The sequence below is a fragment of the Cupressus sempervirens genome, chromosome 9 (genome assembly GCF_028749045.1).
Source record: "Cupressus sempervirens isolate cs-2001-9-10 chromosome 9, ASM2874904v1, whole genome shotgun sequence".
Lineage (NCBI taxonomy): Eukaryota > Viridiplantae > Streptophyta > Pinopsida > Cupressales > Cupressaceae > Cupressus > Cupressus sempervirens.
Genome location: NC_143126.1, coordinates 587,262,715 through 587,282,244, shown reverse-complemented (window position 1 = coordinate 587,282,244; position 19,530 = coordinate 587,262,715). Strand labels below are relative to the sequence as shown.

The 19,530-nt window shown below is 33.0% G+C and overlaps 1 non-coding gene across 1 annotated transcript; it reads left to right on the top strand.

Moving 5' to 3' along the window:
- Window positions 1-11,952: 11,952 nt before the first annotated feature.
- Window positions 11,953-12,031, top strand: LOC149540048 (small nucleolar RNA SNORD36). The gene has a single exon (XR_016356575.1). It is a non-coding gene; the product is annotated as a small nucleolar RNA SNORD36 (small nucleolar RNA).
- The last annotated feature ends 7,499 nt before the right edge of the window (window positions 12,032-19,530 follow it).

Sequence of the window (19,530 nt, the reverse complement as noted above, 5' to 3'; positions counted from 1 at the left end):
TATAACTTAGAGAAAATCAACGTGAATGCTTTCACCATTAAAATCAAAAAGCCAAAGCTTTAACTTTTCAAACAAACTTGTCAAATGCAATGAATAGAAGAGGAAGATAGATTCAAGTATGCTTGCTTTCTTTCTATTCAATCTTTCATTAAACTATTACAAAATCTGGGAGCATTCGGCTTCAACTAAAAAATCTTAAAATAACCCTAAATTGATAATACTTCAAACTTCAATAAACTTTTAAAATTGCAGCTCTAATGGCTGCATACAATGGTGCCTGGAGCAATCACTGCTTCAACAGGACAAATCTAACAATGAAAAACTTACAGAGTGAATAGGGGAAGCACGTGCAACTACAGGCACAAACTTCTTTCCTTCTTCCTTCTTTGCTCAGCTCTGCAACTTCTCTCTGATCTACTTGATCTGCTTGAACTCACTGAATGAATGAATAAACATTCATTTTTGTCATATCTTTCCCCCTCAACATCCAAATTCAAAATCTCACCTACCAAAAATAAATGCCTGTCGTTCATGGATGCTTGCAGTGACCTGACAGGGTAGATGGGCGTGGGGCTTGAGGACAACCTGTAGACATTTGACGTTTATATTTCCAACACCTACGTACTCTTCAGTCTATTCTAGCCAGAAGCTCTTTGAGGCACAACAAAATATAATATATTATCTTTATATGAGATTTCATTGCTTAGTCCAAAAGATGCACGGTAAACTCCCAGATTGAAGAAGTTCAGTTATGTCGCTTCCTATTTACAGTTGTTTTTAGGTCCTTGAAACATATAAGTGCCTGCTCCCTACGATGTTTTCAGAAGCCAGTCGATCTGTCCAGTTCAAAGAGAGGTCACATTGGGAACAACGTGCCAATGGTTAAGTAAAGATATAGACGTTATCATCCTTACCTGTTCTCATTTTCTATGCGCTATAGTCTAGTTTGCTCGTATGTGGTGGTGCCCGACAGTCCTATCCACAGGTTTTCGGCAACGCAAACCAATGCATGATGCAGACAAAAACATTATATTCGGATTGCGTGAGACTTTTTCGATCCGGGTTGCCTCGATGTAAAAGCCTCTCGGCTAAATATTTTAGAAACACCACACCCTTTCTACAGCACTGTCTTCGGCAGAAGTGATAGGAAGCAAAGGGGGAAGAAGATGACAGCGAGCTTCATATGGACTATTCGGATTGGACTAGTAGTTAGCAAAAAACATAGCTGGAAGTTTGCGCAACTGGCTTCTACCAATTCTCCGCGTCATAATTCTGCTGGATGCCAAGAGCTTTTCCATACTCATCGATGTCAGTAAATTGGAGAAGAATGTCTTCACGGGCGTCTACATGCCCAGCACTAACTTCACCGACGGCTACCACCATCCATGATCAAGATCACCGTCTTACTATTTATCTCCATGTCTGGAAAATTCGCTGAGAGCTCAATTGAGGGCATAGCATACTCATTGCTTGCTGACAAGTCCATTCCCACACCCACACACCTCTTCGTTTTCAGGTACTACTGGATTTGTAACTCCCAAGCCAATCAGATTTGTAGTTATAGAAAGTTTATCTATAACATGGGATCTTTAGTTGTATTAATAAGAAACTTGGGCCAACTACAAGTTCAAGGTTAGACTGGTGCAGTCGCTTTCTGACTTTGTTGTCTTGTTGGTGGGTATTTTCATTTGTTGAATCTCTAGGTAATTTAAATTTTAAGTGATTATTGAAATCATGTACTCTGTCATTGTATCAATGAATTATAATAATTTTTATAAGGGTCAAAATTAGGATTATCATGTAGTTACCATTTTATGGACAATCTGCTTTTAGTGACACTTTTTACTGTCATTTAAAACTAATAGCTTTTATAAGAGTCAGAATTAGGATTATCATGTAGTTACCATTTTATGGACAATCCACTTTTAGTGATACTTATTACTGTCACTTAAAACCAAAACTTTTGTGCTCTATCATAATCATTGATTTACTATGAATTCTTTTTTATTTAAGTGTGCCCAGTTGTCATTTATGGGGGAAAAGACATGTGACATGAGATAAAATAGTGGAGTGCGTGGCCTCCTACTACATATTCCAAGCTCAAAAGTCTTATTTTTAAATATTTAATTTGATTTTTATTTAAAATTAAGTATAGAGTTGTGTAGAAGAGTGGATATAGATTTCTATTTTAGAATTATAATAAATGGTCGACATTTTGAATAGAGAAATATTTATAGTAAAATGATTTTATTTTATAATAATTGTATGTAGATAATGAAAGTAATTATCATTTGAAATGGATCGACCCAAAATATGATCCCACAACCACTAAAGCATGAGATGGTAAAATAATTAATTCCCAACCAATGGTAATGAATAATACTTTATACATAGGCTATCAATGAAGGATAATCAATAAAAAACCAACCAATGCACCAAAACTATTGATACACAACTACCGACACATCGGAGATTGAGAGAAAGATGTTGGCATTAATGACAACCATCAACCTCACATTATAACACTCTCCTTCCTTTGTCATTGATAAAAGCATTAATCAATGAAAATTGCAGAAATTTCATCTCCAAAAAACTCTCAAAATCTCTCCCCATTTGACAAAAATGACAAAGGGTCAGGAAAAAAAATGTTGCTCCCCCTTACTGATACACTCTTCTCCTCCTAAGAGAAAACCCATTAGCAATGGTCCACAAGATATAGGTGTGAAAAACTATTGGACCAATGCACATACTTGTGTACACTAATGAGAACCCATAAGGGAAAGAATACCCAACTTCCCTTTGAGATACCCAAAAGTATCCTTAGAAAAAGGTTTTGTGCATATGTTTGTAATCTATTTTCTCCTCTATCATTATATACTCCATCTTAACTTTTTCAGCTTTAAACTTCTCTATAATAAAGTGATGTATGATGTCAATGTTTTTTTTTTTTTGTAACGCATTACTAGATGTGTTAGCATACTTATAGCACTAGTATTATCACATAGTATAGGGAATAGTTCAGAGAAAATGATTCCTATGTTCTTCAAAGACCCCTTATCCATAATACTTGTGTACAACATGATGTTGTAATATATTATTAATTAGCATTTAAAAACATTACAAACTCATGCTGCTTGCTTGACCAAGTGACTAACGAAGAGCCAAGAAAGAAGGCTCCCCTAATGGTACTTTTATGACCATCCAAAGATCCCACCTAATCAGCATGTTTGTATATTATCAATGTGAAAACCAATCCTTTTGGATACCATAATCCATAATCTTTAGCCCCTTTCAACTATCTTAAGATCCTTTTCACAACCATAACACGAGATTATTTTAGTTCTTATTGAAATTTGGTTGTCAGGCATATTGCACACATGATATATGGTCTAGACATAGTCAAATACAATAAACCTCCAATCATCAATATATACTTACATCTTCTTTCAATGAATCATTTTCCTTAATCAATTTGTAATTAGTTACAATAGGAATGCTTACTACCTTCGAGTTTTCTAAGAAAAAATTCTTCAATAATTCCTTCAATACTTGGATTGAGAGATAAAAATATCTTTGTTGTTATAATTCACTTGCAATTCAAGAATGAAATTCAATTCCCCAATCATTTGAATTTCAAATTATTTTTTCATATCTTCAACAAACTTATTGCACAATCATCTTTTCCTCTAAAGATGATATCATCTACATATACCATAAACAATCGAAATATTGTCAATGTCTATTTTGAAGAATAGATTGTTGTATGCCCAATCTTTCTAAAATTCTTGATTGGTCAAATATTTATCCAACTTACCATACCAAGCTCTAGGTTCTTGATTCAATCCATAAAATGTCTTCTTCAATCTACAAACCTTGTCTAGATCTACTTCTAGTATGAATCATTTTGGTATCTCAATTTAAAATTCTTCCCTCAACTCCCCATTTAGAAATGATGACTTGAAATCTATCTAATAAACCTTTAATTTTCTAAAAGTTGCAAATCCCAAGACCATTCTAATGGTTTCCATTTGAGAAAACAAGCGCATATGTCTCATTGAAGTCAATTCCTTCAATTAGATAGTAACTTTTGCATACAAGTCTAGCTTTGTTTATCACAACTTACCATTCTCATCCAATTTATTCCCAAAAACCCATTTAGTACCAATTATATTCTTTCTTATTGTTCTAGAAATAAGCCCCAAGGTTTGATCCTTCTCAATTTTATTTATATATTCTTTCATTGTCTTTATACAACTTTGATAATTAGAAGCATGTCATAAATTTAGGTTCAACTTATGAAATCAGTTAGTATAAATCTTGTTCGTTTTTTGTCTTACTTGTGGTAACAACACCCTTGTTCTTATCATTGATAATATGTTTCTCAAAATGATGTTTCTGTACATAGATTGGATTTTTACTAGTAGAAGTAAGTGTTGTTCTTGATTCTTCTTTCTTCTTATCATTTTCTTTCTTCTATGTTGTTTCAAATTCATAATCAACAACATTTTTTGGTTTCTTTTGGAAGCCTTCATCAACCCTCACATTTTTAATTTCCACAACTTTATTTATCCTTTTGTTATAGCACAAATACATTTTTATTCTTGTAGAGTATGATCCCATAAATATTCCTTCATCAAATAATCTATCAAATTTGACCAAACCATCTTCATCTCTTTGAATATAACACTTGCTTATAGATATTTTAAAATATTCCACAATAGGTGTACTTCTATGACATTATTCATATGAAATCTTATATTGTAGAAAACTCTATTGAAATTATACATAGAAATGTGCACAGCTTCCTTTTAGTAAACTTCTAGTAGATTTGCTTCCTCGATCATAGTCTTTGTTGCCTCCTGGGCTTTTCTATTCATTCTTACAAAACAATACTTTGTTGTGGTGTTCTACATACAAATAGTTTTCTCCTTATTCCACATTTCCCATATTACCTTTCAAACTCATTAGAGGTAATCTCTCCACCTCTATCAAATCTGAAATACTTGATCCTCATACTATATTCATTTTCAACTGCACCTTTTTAGAAACTCTTGAATTTATCAAATGCTTCATATTTGTCTCTTAAAAATACAACCCATATATATCTAGAATGATCATCAATGAATATTACAAAGTATCTCTCACCTAGGAAACCTCTTATTCTAGTAGGACCATAAATCCTAATGCACACAAGATCTAGTAAACTGGTAGATGAGTGATCTTACTCCTATAATCTTTATCTTATTTTCTTTCCATCTTGACATCCTTTCAATATCACATTGTCTAGTTTTCTCAATCTTTGTAAGTCTCTAATAGCTTGAGATGAACTTATCTGTACCAAATTCCCAAAATTGATGTGGCATATCCTCCAGTTCCATAACCAACTATCATCAATTTGGGATATCAAGCATCCTTTTGTAGTTCCTTCTAGTTGGTAGATTTTTTTACTGGTTCTCTTGCCAATCACAATCAATGCTACTATTATCTTCTTGATTTCATAACCTTTATTCTTGAATATGAAATAATATCTATCCAACACTCAACATATTATGAGACAAACCCTTCTCATGATAAACAATGTCAATGTAATTTATACCATCAAAAGTAATTGATCCTTTCCTAATAGTATATGTTGTCTGGTCATCACCAAATATAACAAGGCCTCCATTACGCTTATAAAGTGAAACAAATTTTCTTTTATCTCTAGTCATATGATGATAATAACCATTCATTTTTTTTCTTCTAGCATATAAAGTAGTATCAATATCATCAATCTTAGCACAAATGTCAGAGATATCAATTTTAAGTTTATTAACCTCTTCCTCTTCTTCAACTTAAAATAAATAGTCCAGTCCTTTTGATTTATCATTTGAAATACTAGCATCTTCATCTACATAAGAAGTATTTTTATTGAATATTTTAAACTTCTATCTAGGACCTCTCACAAGAAATCTAGTAGCCAAGTAACCAATTTTACCACATCTAAAAATTTTATGGGTAACAAAACTTTATATTTTATACTATATTTTTTCAATCTTCTTGCAGACTTAGCTTCAATCTCTTATTTATCATCACCATTAGGTTCTTCTTCAGTTATATTTGCTTTGAGTTTTGTTTCTGATATTATTTTGTCATTACCAAACTATTAGTTAATATCATCACGGTCTTCTTCATGAGTTATGTTGTAATCCTAATTCATGATTTTATTTACTGCACTCTCAAATATTTGAAAATAAATCTTAACACCTTCACCATATTCCATTCTAAAATTCACCTAATGTACCTTTGTATTCAACTTATTAGGAAGCTTCATCTTATTTTTTTAATCATGGGTTTCTTTTTACTTTTTCCCAAAACTCATAAGTAGTTTTCAAAGAAATAACTTTAGCAAGTTTTTATTTTGATAAAGCACTAGTAATTTCATACCTTGCATTCTCATTCTCCTCATAGGCTTTGATTTAATATGTAGTTTGTAATCTATTCTAAGGGAAAGTTAGATAATTACGGGGTGAGTGAGTTATAACTAGTTATCCTACATGTATTTCAACACTTTTCCACAAACATAAACACTTTAAACTTTAAAATATCTATCTTGGTAAACATATCAAACATTCAACTTAATCTTTTAGCAAATTGTTAACTTCATATACCGAGTATCAAAGTATACCAAGTATTAGAGTAAACTAAGTATCAGATTAAACTTCTTATGTATACCAAGTTGCGGTGATAAATAATGAACATGAAAATAACATGCAGCACAATAAGCATCCACACAATTGAACACAAGTATTTAACATGGAAACCCCATTAAGGGAAAAACCACCTACGACGGACAACCCAAATATTTTACTCTTCTAAAGTGAGCTTTGTTAGGAGCCAAATTTGTTAAAGGTTGCAAACACATTGTTAATGTGACCTTGTTAGAGGGTTTTCACCAAAGACCATCTAGACCTTATCACTCCTGAATATCTATAGAGTGGCTTGCTCTAAAAGACTTACAAAGCATTCAATATAATGTCACTATACAATGGATTTACAAATAAGACTATTAGGTTCACTTAGTTAAGAGATTTTTTGCTACAATGGTTAGAGAGTAAGAATGAAATAATCTATTTAAAATAGCACTACCTTTATTTGTTGAAATCTTTGTTTCACTCTATCTCTCTCCTCTCTTCATCCTATTTCTTCCTTCTACTCCCTTCTGGCTAATCCACTTACTCAAACATCAACTTAGTACTTCTCTTTCTTGATCTTCACAATGTTGTTTTGATCTATTATCCTTTGACTAATATTAATATTCTTCTTCAACTTGATCAACAATAATGAACAATGTGTCCAAAAAACTTTTGTCACTTCACCAGACTCTTCCATATTTTGCCACTTAATCACACTCATATGATCTTCATCCAGCTCAGATTCATGACACTCAGGTATCACACCTTTTGCAATGCCCCATTAGGGAACCCAAGACAAATTAACCTACAAAGATGCTAAGTTTGCTAACTTTTTTTTTGGAAAGATTAAAGCATTCAAGAGATAATAATGAAAATGCAATAACTCAAATACACATCACGCATAAATACATAAGTGAAGCAATAATAGTTACATCTCTGAAGGGTTCCTTACATTGAATCACATGCATAAGTTTTATTAAGATCAAGTTTGTTAAATAAACTAAGTCTATGTCATAGAATAACCACTAGTACAAAATTACACAAAAGAATATACAAGTACAAGAGGTGCATACTTATCCACTACACATGTCGTAGGGTATAAAATGCTAAAATAATATACATCATGATAGGATACATCATCTTGAGGATCTCAAGTAACTAAAGTACAAAATATTTGAGTATGAACATACAACATAATCATCAAGTAAGAAGAATGGAACATATGCAACAATGTACATCCAACATTGGTGTCCAGCTATTGGAACTCAATGTAAAAGAATCACTACCACCCAACCTCATGGAACCTAAGTGGACCCACTCCCATCGCATTAAAGAGATAATAAAATGCACATCACACATGCATACATGAGTGAAACAATAACAATTACATCTCTCAAGGGTTCCTTATGTTGAATCATGTGCATAAGTTTTATTAAGATCAATTAGTTTGTTAAATAAACTAAGTCCATGTAATAGAATAACCACTAGTACAAAATTACACAAAAGAATACACAAGTATAAGAGGTGCTACTCATCCACTACACATGTTGCAAGGTATAAAATGCTAAAAGAATATACATCATGATAGGATACATCATCCTAAGGATCTCAAGTAACTAAAGTACAAAATATCAGAGTATGAACATACAACATAATCATCAAGTAAGAAGAATAGAACATCTGCAACAAGGTACATCTGACATTGATGTCCAGATGTTGGAACTCAATGGTAAAAGAATCACTACCACCCAAACTCAAGGAACCTACTCCCACTATGTTGAGGAGATAATCTCAAGTCCCAAATGGATAACAATACAAAAGCCACAACAAGAATCTAAGTCTTAGAATCTTGGAAGTATTCTAACTCAAAGGTACTAAGTACATAAGATAACATCTATTCCCAAAGGCAAACAAGACACATAGGAAACTTAATATATATGAATATGGGAAAGTGTCATCATGTGAGTCAACTCTGAACTTTGGTATTCTCTCAAGACCCTGACCCCCTAGTGACTCTATGTGGCATTAGTATCCTTTCTTACAGACAAGGCAACCTGATGAGGCAAGGTCACAACCAAACATCCTCTCTACTCCCATCCTAGCTTGTACTAGAAATTGAGGCATGGTCCAAGTAACATAATGAGTCACCCAGGCAACCTCTTTCGGGCTCTGAAAACCATAGCAAGCCACTTCCCAACACACACATAAATAACCTACCCTAAGCTCATAAAAGTACATCTCATAAAAACAAAATAATCAGATTAGTCCTATATGAGTAATTGGAAATCACCAATAGATAACAAATCAAAACCTCCAAGGTTATATCAAGAAAATCACAACACTTGAGCTTTCAAAGAAGAACTAGATCTCATCACAGAAACATGTGAGTTTAGAACATTGGTTGGGAAAGAAGTAAGAGGGACTATAATTATCATATAAATGCTATAATAAATATCAATTACTTCCCAAGCCTCTTGTAAAGATTCCTATTTGGCCAAACTACAAGGTTTCCCCAAAACCCATCACCAGATATAACACAACATAAGGAAACAATGTTTAAAACACGTGTAGTTTTTAGCCAAGTAGTTATTCCATTATAATTCCCTAAAGTTTGATTTGAGTAATAATTGGAGTTTTCATTTGCCAAAGTTTCTCAGTTGATAAAATTCCAATTTTAATGTGATCCTAAAATAAGATTCTATTTTCATAGTTCACAAATCCATGTTTTCCAAATAAACCACATATTCATCTAAGAATACTAATAACAATATATTATTCACTCAAAAGTTATAATAATATTATAATTTGACGATAAAACAAAAAAAATCCTTTAAGAAGGAAAAGTTTAATGTTTTAAATATAATATAAACTTCATGCTCTATAATATTTAAAGTATAATATAGAAATATTTAAATAATATTTTGATTTAAATAAATTTAACTTAATTAAAAATAAACTAAATTTAATTATATTTAAAATTAAATTAGTTTTTAAATAAAAGTAAAATTACATTTAACAATATGTTAGTAAACAAATTTGTCCTTTGAAAAGAATTACAAGATGTGACTCAAAACGTCTAAATGGAAGAACAAAAATATACTAACTATTGGATGCGTTATCATTCACTGTTATTCATCCTCTGAATTGAGAAGGTACATCTCCCTCTTAGAAAGATTGACAATAAATTAGATGACTGGTTATGTCTTTTACCTAACTACACGAAGGTTTTCTAGCATTCATTCATAAACATGAAACGAATGAGGTTGCTAGATTTACAAATCAGAATAAAGAGAGAAAGATCAACAAATAGTCGCACGACCATTTATTCAATCCTTCTTTACATTACAGAGAAAATGAAGGAAAATGTTATTTATTCTACAAGTTATAACTAACCACAAGACTACATCCAAAACACAAAAGACATGACCACACAATCAATATCAATCAAAGAAAGATATATTCATACCACAAGACCTAATAATGTAACCTTCTCTTCTTTCTAACATCATAATAAAAGAAATGACACGATTGCTCTGTCCCTCTAATTACAATCAACTCTTGTAGAAAACAAATAATCTTCCCCCTATTTCCCTATTACAAACAAAATATTTCTTCCTCCCTAGCATCCACACGACTCGTGAAAAAGAAGAACCCCTCTCCCCTGTAAAACTTTGGAATAAATAGATTTACGGTCCCTCTGTTCTGTTAGGGTCCGTTCGGTTGCTAGAATAGGAATGGAAAAGTTGGAATACGTTTTCCATTTTTTGTTTGGTTCGTCACGTGGAATAGGGAATAGGAATATGTATTCCCATTTTGCCTCTAAAATGAGCTTATACCCATTCCAAAAAATACCTGTTATTGGAATAGCTATTCCTATTCCCAATACTACATGCCTATTCTCCATTGCTATGCCCGCGACCAAACGAGCCCTTATGTAACTGAATCTTGGAATATACTTAATCTCATTTTATGCTCAATAAGATTTGCGAGACCCGATAACCAATTACCTTTCTAATAACATTATAAACATAGTTTATAATGTTAAAAATATAGCATTCACATGATACATACTTTTGTATTCAATCAAGTGGTGACACTTTATTTGAACCATACAATTTGTTTGCCCGGAAAGGTATGTCTTATAGAAATGTTGTCACTTGTATGTCTATATGTTGCCAGCTCATGATTAAGGATTTTGAGATGGCACCTTACCACATCAATCACTGTATTGGACTCTCAGACAACTCCATATTCTGCATACCATTTTGTGGCCTTGATGGCTTTGTAGGCTTTTCTCAACTTGGTTTCTTTTGTGATTAACATCAAACTTGATCTAAAACTTAAAGAGATAAAAAAAAATTGTGACTCGGGCCCCACACTTAGTTCGGCACCTACTTTGAAATTGGATCTCTCAAAGATTATTGAGGGTGAATTATATGAAGTCATTCCATGCAGTTGATAGTGGTGACTACGTGGCATTTGATCAAATAGATACCAAGTCAAGAGCTTTATCTTCATCCCTGCTAGCTCAATCTTATTAAATGAGTACCATTGTTGTCATTGGATTGTCGGTGCATCCCAGTGCATGTTTTCATCGTATATCTCTATATTTGGGAACTCAATGTTCAATACTAGGATGGAAAGTATGTCGCGGCCTATCAAATGCTACTAACATCATTAATCGAGCTCTTACATTTCATGATCTACCGCCATTCTACGAGATCATCTATTTAAGCAGCAATCACCCTCATCATATATTAGTTTGGATAAAGTTTCTCATGCTTCATGTGTTGTCATCTTGACAATTTGTCAAACATTTCTTATTCTTTCCTAACGTGAGGCTTATTTCTTTTCAATTGAGTTTTTCTCTTTGTGTGCCTCGGCTATGAAACGGTGGCAATGACATGCTCTAGATTCCTCATCCATTCAATTCAAAGGAATTAACAGTCGGATTAACCAGTTGGATTATGGGGTGACATGTGAAGTTTCCTTCTTTTTCTTTGGCCCAATTGATATGGAATGGACATGGATTGGTTCAATCGATGTATGCTGGAATGAGAACTTTGAAAACTTTCCATGTACGTCTCCCTTGATTTGGCATGAGTCACGTACATGTGCCTCCTGGTCCAATGCATTTGTAACAGATTTTGGATTTCCCATCCAATTATAATCCATCCTTGTGCCTCCATTAATGAAGTGAGCCCAAAAATTTTGAGGCCCAAAGTGTCCCATTCTTTGGCATATACATGAAATATCCCTTTTAATGATATATCCTTGCTAGCAATATGATCCATCAAATTATACTACTGAAGTTCAATTTTGCATTTTAAAACTGGGCTTTGAAACACTGAGGCTGAACTTCAAATTCTGGTCTTTGAGCCTGATCTTAAACTCTGAGGCTGAACTTCAAATTGTGGAATCACTACCTTGGGATGATTGTGCGCTGCCTTTGGGAGGGTTGTGGAATGTGATTGCTCACCTCTTAAAATCCCCCGCCACCCCACCAAATGCATGAAATTATTTTTACTAGTACACAGAACAAATACCACCACAGTAATAATTTATTGCTGTGGTGTGCATAATTATTTATACATTTTGATTTTCCAATCATAGATTTGATGTAGAATCAAAATGCAACCAATCATATTTTTAGCAATAATCTTTTCTCCATTTTTAAAGCCTACTTATTAATTATTTTATTATTTTTTAAACTTAAGTTTTCTAATGAGGGTTTCAATTTCTTGTCCTCATAGATGCTTCCAAACAAACAACAATCAATTTTTCCAAATGAGGGTTTTTCAATTCTTCAACTAGATTAATGGTAACAATATCATGTAAATTTTCACAGATCTGCCACCGTAAAATTCTCATTCTTGCAGGCACAAAAAAGACATAAGTTTTTTGAAAGATTTTCCTAAAAATGAATTTCTACAAAAAAAATGCTAAAAATCCGGCAACTCTTGTGCTCACGAAAATCTCATCTCTAAAAGCCCACAAAAAAAATCCCCCCTGTCAATTCTCAAATTGCTCCTCCAACCCTAATTAGAGTTTCTATTTTCCAAATGGCCTCTCACTTTATTAATTTTCTTATTATTTTATTTTAGTTAAATATTTTATGTACACTTAGTGCCTTTCAATTAAATAATATTTTATTTTATTATTTCCACTTTTTTAATTTAGTAAGATGCTTTTAGAGAATAATATTATCATTTTAACCAAAATAATATTTGAATGTCCTTATTTAAAGATAACTTCTAAATTTATAATAATGTCAAATTAAATAATTATAATTACATCAAGTTTACTTTTAGCAATTTTAATTGCTATTAGTCCCAAGATTAGACTTTTAATTCTTATGAATTGTAACACATTTATTTAAGTAATTCTTAATTAATTAAATATATTATACTAATATTTTCCTTCCTAAAAAATCATAAAATTATATATTTAATTAATTGTCGACGTTCTTTGATTACACTTGATGCTACAAAGTAGGCTACATACTCAAAAGAAACTCGACAAACAAGCAAAGCATAAAAATCAAACTCAAGGCTTAAGTTCTTGAATTCATGTCACCTTGACGAATTCAAAAAGGTACAGTAAATTGGTACTTTTCCTTTAGCACAGGACAAAATAGGTTTGATTTTAGGATTTGTACTTGAAAACTATCTCCCCTCTTTTACCATTGAGATACATTGATAGGGCACACTCATCCTAGCAATTCATAGAGTTTGATGCTCGATACTTGCAATCTACATAAAAGTTGAGCATGTACATATGCATATATATGTCTAAACTAAACAGACAATGGTGGAGAGTGATACATTATGTAGATCCTGACTAGCAGGTGACTATGATTCCCTCCCTCAACCACATCAAACACAACAACAAAAAGAGTAAAACATGCATGCAAACCATACACATGCAAGTATGGGGCAAGTATCCATATTCTATATAAAACATCACCATGAACATAACTATAATTATTATATAAAAGCATTTAAACATCATAACAAAAATAAATATGAATCATAATAACACATGAAATACCTAAAGTACATAGTAGCTTATCAAATATGTGATCTAAACATGTAAATAATGTCAACTAACCAGGTAACCAAGTACCACTAATCAAATAACATAACATGAAAATGGACCTAAAAGTGTTCAACAATATAACTGAAAGAAAAAAAGGGGTAGGAACTACACCTTTACCTTGAACTTTGTGCTCCAATTCAAATCATCAAATCTCCTTCATCAATTGCATAACTAACTTCATCCTAATCTTTGAAACTTCTTGAACAATATTTATTTTCTCCAAATATTGGCCTCGGGTTAATTCTTTTCCAAATTGTTCTTCCTTTCTATACTCAGGTAACACTATACTTCACTTAGTCAATACTACACTTGGTTAACAGCGATCTTGCTTGGTTAATACTACACATCTTTCACTTCATCATTAGGTGCTCAGTGATAACTATAGTAACTTGATTAATACTAGGACTATCCACTCACCGACCAAATTGTCTTGCTTATACATGATCTCAACACTTAATCAAGTCATGTAAAATAATCAAACCAACATTATACTATCATAGTCTAACTCATTCAAGTGCCCATTGAATATTGTTGGTCATTTTTGCCTTCCTGCCAAAATTGCCATATTTGAATTCAAATGTAGTAACGTTCACATTTTTAAAATTCAAATAAAATGGGGCACAAAAAGACTTTATACTACAACCTTAAGTTATATTTTAATTCCTAAGTGACTGCGCACTTTAATATTTCTGTGAGGCTGTAACTTTTCCTGCCGTCAGATCTTCCTAGATCTATAGTCATTATCTTGTTGCCTTATAAAGTTACAAGGGTTTTATGGAAGGAAACATAGCAACATTGTAACACATGGATCTGATGATATTTTTCCCTTGGCGAGCCACAAAAGCACAAACTTGTTAGACAGGTTGGTACACGAACAAGTCATGATTGGGTCAGATTCTGGCATGATCAGTAAATTTGTTGCATGTTTCTAGGTCATCAGATGTAGGGAGATCAACTTTCCTCACTATGTCATTATGGAAAGCTATGAGTATTTTAATTTATGTGACATAGCAAGAGGTTGACATGTAGACTCGTAGACCAGGTCGTGTTGTGTGGGCCACAATGTGGCAAGGTGATGAGTTAGACTAAGCTGGCATATTGTGGACATTTCATTGGTCGAGTCTCTGACATGGTCAATTTGGTGGGCCACATGTTTCATCCAACGTCAGATCCTCCTAGATTGAAGATGATCTATGGTCGTCATCATATCGCTATGCAAAGATGCGAGGGATTTATTTTATGCAAAAAAGCAATGGCTTGACATGTTTATTTTGTGATGTCATTCTTATCAGAGCCATAAAAGGAGACTAGTCAGAACCACAGCATGGACATGTCAAGACATGATGGAAATATCACGTCACTTCATTGGCTAAGGTGTCGACTCTACAAAGAGGTGGGCCATTTTATGTTTTACTGTTAGATTGAGGTAGATCAACATCTCTCACTATGTCACTATAGGAAAATGATTGATCTTTAGTTATAGCGACATAGCGAGGTGTTGTCATGTGTATAGTCGGCCCACAATTTACAAAAGGTTAGCTGCAAACAATTAAAATGAAATGTCAGCGATGGCAGTTAATATTTTCTGGCCACAGTGAACATAAAATTTAATAAGAAAGGTGGCGCAATTAATTAGTTTAAATGGTCAAACTTGTGAAGACTTTGTGAGTTGGTGAAATGAAATAACATGGTTGGTCCATGTGGCTTTCTCCAATTGCATACCTAGTTTGACTTGCTAACTTTGCTAATTCATGAACTAAGAATGAAGAAAGATAGGATTTCTTGCATGATTTGATCTTTTTATTCAATCTCAACCACTCCAGAGTTATTGCTTTGCTAGAAATGATGTAGAGGCACTCTTTCCACTGCCTAATTGTCCATTTTGAGGAATTTTGGCATTGATTGGCACCATTTCTATCACTTTGGATTTACTCCTGCTAGGGTTTCCATGATTTTCATGCCTCTGCAAGTGTACCAAATCCAATCTATTGTTTGGATAGTCTTGATTTTTCTCTAAAGACTTAATGTTAGTGGTTATGGGGTAACTTTCAGTTGAAAATATCTCAGTTATGCCTAAACTATAAAGGCTGATTATGTAATCTTTCTTAGGGTTGATCTTTCTTTGATTCTCTAGTATTACTTCCATGCATACTGCTATAATTTCTCATGCCTCTAAGAAATTTTGATTCTCTACTGAGTCTCTTTTAGCCATTAGCATACCGTACAAGACTTCTTTGCCGCTGATTAATGTTCTTGCCTATATTCTACAATTTGCATGATTGTATCTATTTATGGCATTTGAATGATATCAAGTGAAGTTTCTTCCTATAGAATTATTTTGTTGTCTGATCTACATGTGGTTGTTGAATTAAGCAAAGTCTAATTCAATATTCTTTGAGGTTATATCTGATTAATTGTGCATTTATGAGGAGAGATAAGATCAAACACTCTATTTTGGTGCACCACCTCCTTAGATTATATTAGGTAGTTTTCTTATATGCATTCCTTCTCCCTTTTCCTCTCCAATAGTAGTTAGGTGCATCTTGATAGCAAAGGAAGTCGGTAGATAATACTGAGAGGGGGGGGGGGTGCTAAATCAGTATTCTACAAAATTTTGCCCACAACGAAATATTTTTAATTACTTTATAACTTGCATATGAAAATAAACCAAGAATGTTGCAGTAAATATAACTATGCACAAACAGAACTCATAACACCATTATTTGCTAACTAGGGAAACCCTGGTCTAGGGAAAAATTCGGTGGGGATGATACCCACAAGATGATCCACTAAACAAAAGAATCTTGTTAAGGATATTGACCCTGTTAGGAGTCTATGAAATACATATAGTGTATCGAGTCCTTATTAGATGACTAGGCCCTATTAAAAGCCACAACCTTGTTAGGAGTTGCTTCAACCCTATTAGGAGTTGGTAGACCAAATACAATGTATGCAAGAAGAGCCCACTTCCCGAACATGCAATTATACATCTAAGTTCTTCACGAGAGTAGGTATACATACAATATTATCTTATTGTTGTATCTCACACTTGCTCTAATCATACATTAGATTTCACATCACATAAAGCTCACATATCATATAAGCTTTCTTCATAATAGTTCATGTCACTTGTTTACTTCTTCACACTATTTGCCTAAGATAAGATCTTTACTTATATCTCACAAATTGATAAAACTTTGCTTAGTCAACCTTCATGTCTTCACACGCTTGACTTAATATAAAATTGATCTAGGGTAAACATATAGGATGTTGGCCCATTATGACTTAGTAATTATTTTGTCATTAAAATAATTCCTTACTTTGTACAATCCAATTCTTTGATATCCTCTGTTATGTTTTATTATTTACCAAAACTTGTAAATCAACTGTAACTTTCATTATCCAATCTATACAGGTCTGCACACTAACATTTATCATCACCACATTTTCATCTATCAATCCTCAACCATGCATGAGCTAACTTGAAGTATGTTATCCGTACACATCACATCTGTCTCTGTATTGTTGTAAATTTTCTAACACTTAGACAATTTTCTAACTCGAAATACATAAATGAAATATTGAATATATGTTGCCATAAATAACAACACTTTAGACATCTAACTAACCATATTTCCAATAATCTCCCCCTTTAGCATTGATGGAAACATTTGGAAAAATTGGCTAAGTCCCAAAATGATGTCATACAAAACTGAATACAAAAGTAACTACACAAAAATTGCCTTCAAAACAAAAAAAATATTTTATTCATGTTTTGATGGATCATTACATTCCTTATCACTCCTTACAATGGTGTATAGGTGTACCCCCTTACATATACATATACAATTTTCCTTACATATACTTCTCCCCCTTTGACATCAATGGCAAAGGTGTCAAAAACTGCGTGGCCTTACATTGATCAACTTGTAATCCTGGAAAAACACTATGCAAAACCATGTTTCAGTCATTTTGTATCTTTCTTCTAGTTCTCCTTGATTGTGTTAGATATATTGATGAGTGTGGAAAGTGCATAGGATGCCACTTAAACTGCACTCAAGTCAGTATAGGCAAATTTTTCATAGGAGGCCTTAGCTACAAGATAGTCCTCCAATTGCCTCTACAAAATGTTGATCTTAGGTGACAAAATTTCTTTAGGAGTAGAGAACCTTCAAATTACCTATTTCTTATGAGCTTCAATGCTCTTGATAGCATTGTGAATCTTCTCTACTTTGGTTCCAAAATCTTCAATGCTTCCCTCTGGTAACTGCAACCTTGTAATGAGTTTTTGAAACTCACTCATTTGACCTTTGATCTTATCCTCAAAATCTGATAAGTACTTGTATGACAGTTTGCACTGTCCATACAACTTCTTACCTTCATCAATATTTTTCCTGAAATCCTTGATGCATACATCAAGTGATTTTATATCATTTCTCACATTAGTGCATACTATATCAAACAATGATGCATCATGCTTAGCTTGTATTTGTATTGAAGTTATTTCTAGAAAGGTTGTGAATTCTTCATCAAAAGATTTCACCAACTCTTTTTCCTTAGCCTACAAGTCTGGATTGGTAACAGTTGTGTAAATTGTCCTTTGCATCCTATCCAAGACTTCTGTCAGTGTTCTCTCCAAAGCCCTAATTGACTTTTTCTTCTCCAAAAAAATTTTCAAGGATCTCATCAATGTTTTTTTATCATCATCATTATTAGATAATACTAGCAATAGTTTGACTGTTGATGATAGGCTAGTTGTTGATGCTGGAATAGTTGTGACTACTAGTGCAACATAGGTATGCCAGCTTCATGTTGAAACTATACCTTCCTAGATTCTACTTCCACATGTTTTAGATTAGTCAAGAATATTGATTATTGCATTATAATCTTCTATCTCTACTTCAACTCAAAAAATTCTTCTACTTTCTTCCCTTCTTCTTCTTCTTGCTTCTTCTTTCTTTCCTCTTTTTCTCTCTTTACTTCTTCTTCCTATTTCTTCCTTTCTTCTTCTTTCCTCTTCTCTTCTTTTCTTTGCTTCTTCATTTCCTCTTCATTCCTCTTCTTTTCTTCTCTATGTTTCTTCCTTTTCTCTTCTTCTAACTTTTTATTTTCTTCATTCCATTTTCTTTCTTCTTCTTCATCCTCTTCATCAAAATTGGTATATGCAATAATATTACCAACAATGGATGTTCCATATGTTATAAAAGGGTTCTCTCTAGTATCCATTTTTATGTGTGTACTATCCACTTGCATGGATTTAGTACCTATAACTATGTGAGGAGGTGAGTGTGCTTGATGTATCTCCTCAACATCTTGTTCACAATTAGATGGTGTACTAGCTTCTACATTTACTAGGCTTGCTGATTGTGGTTGTGCACTCTCTTTTGGCATGGAAGATATGTAGTTGACTATGGCTTCCTCAGTTTTCTTTCTAACTTCTTCATAATTAGACCTACTTTGTGATCTTCCTCTTTCATTACCTAAAGGGTTAGTGTTCCTAAACATTCTACTATTTGCATTATTACTATCAAACTTAGGTTTCTTACAATCTACTGCTTTATGTCCATAACCATGATAATTACAACAATAGAAATTAGACATAGGTTTGAAAGACTTGCCTGTGCAATCTCTTTTCATATGACCAACTTCATTTCATATGAAACATATACCTCTGAATTCATGTCTCACTTCCTTAGGTGGTTCATCTTGCTTAGGTTTATCAACTTGCTTTATTTTGTTAGGCTCATCATGTTTTGCA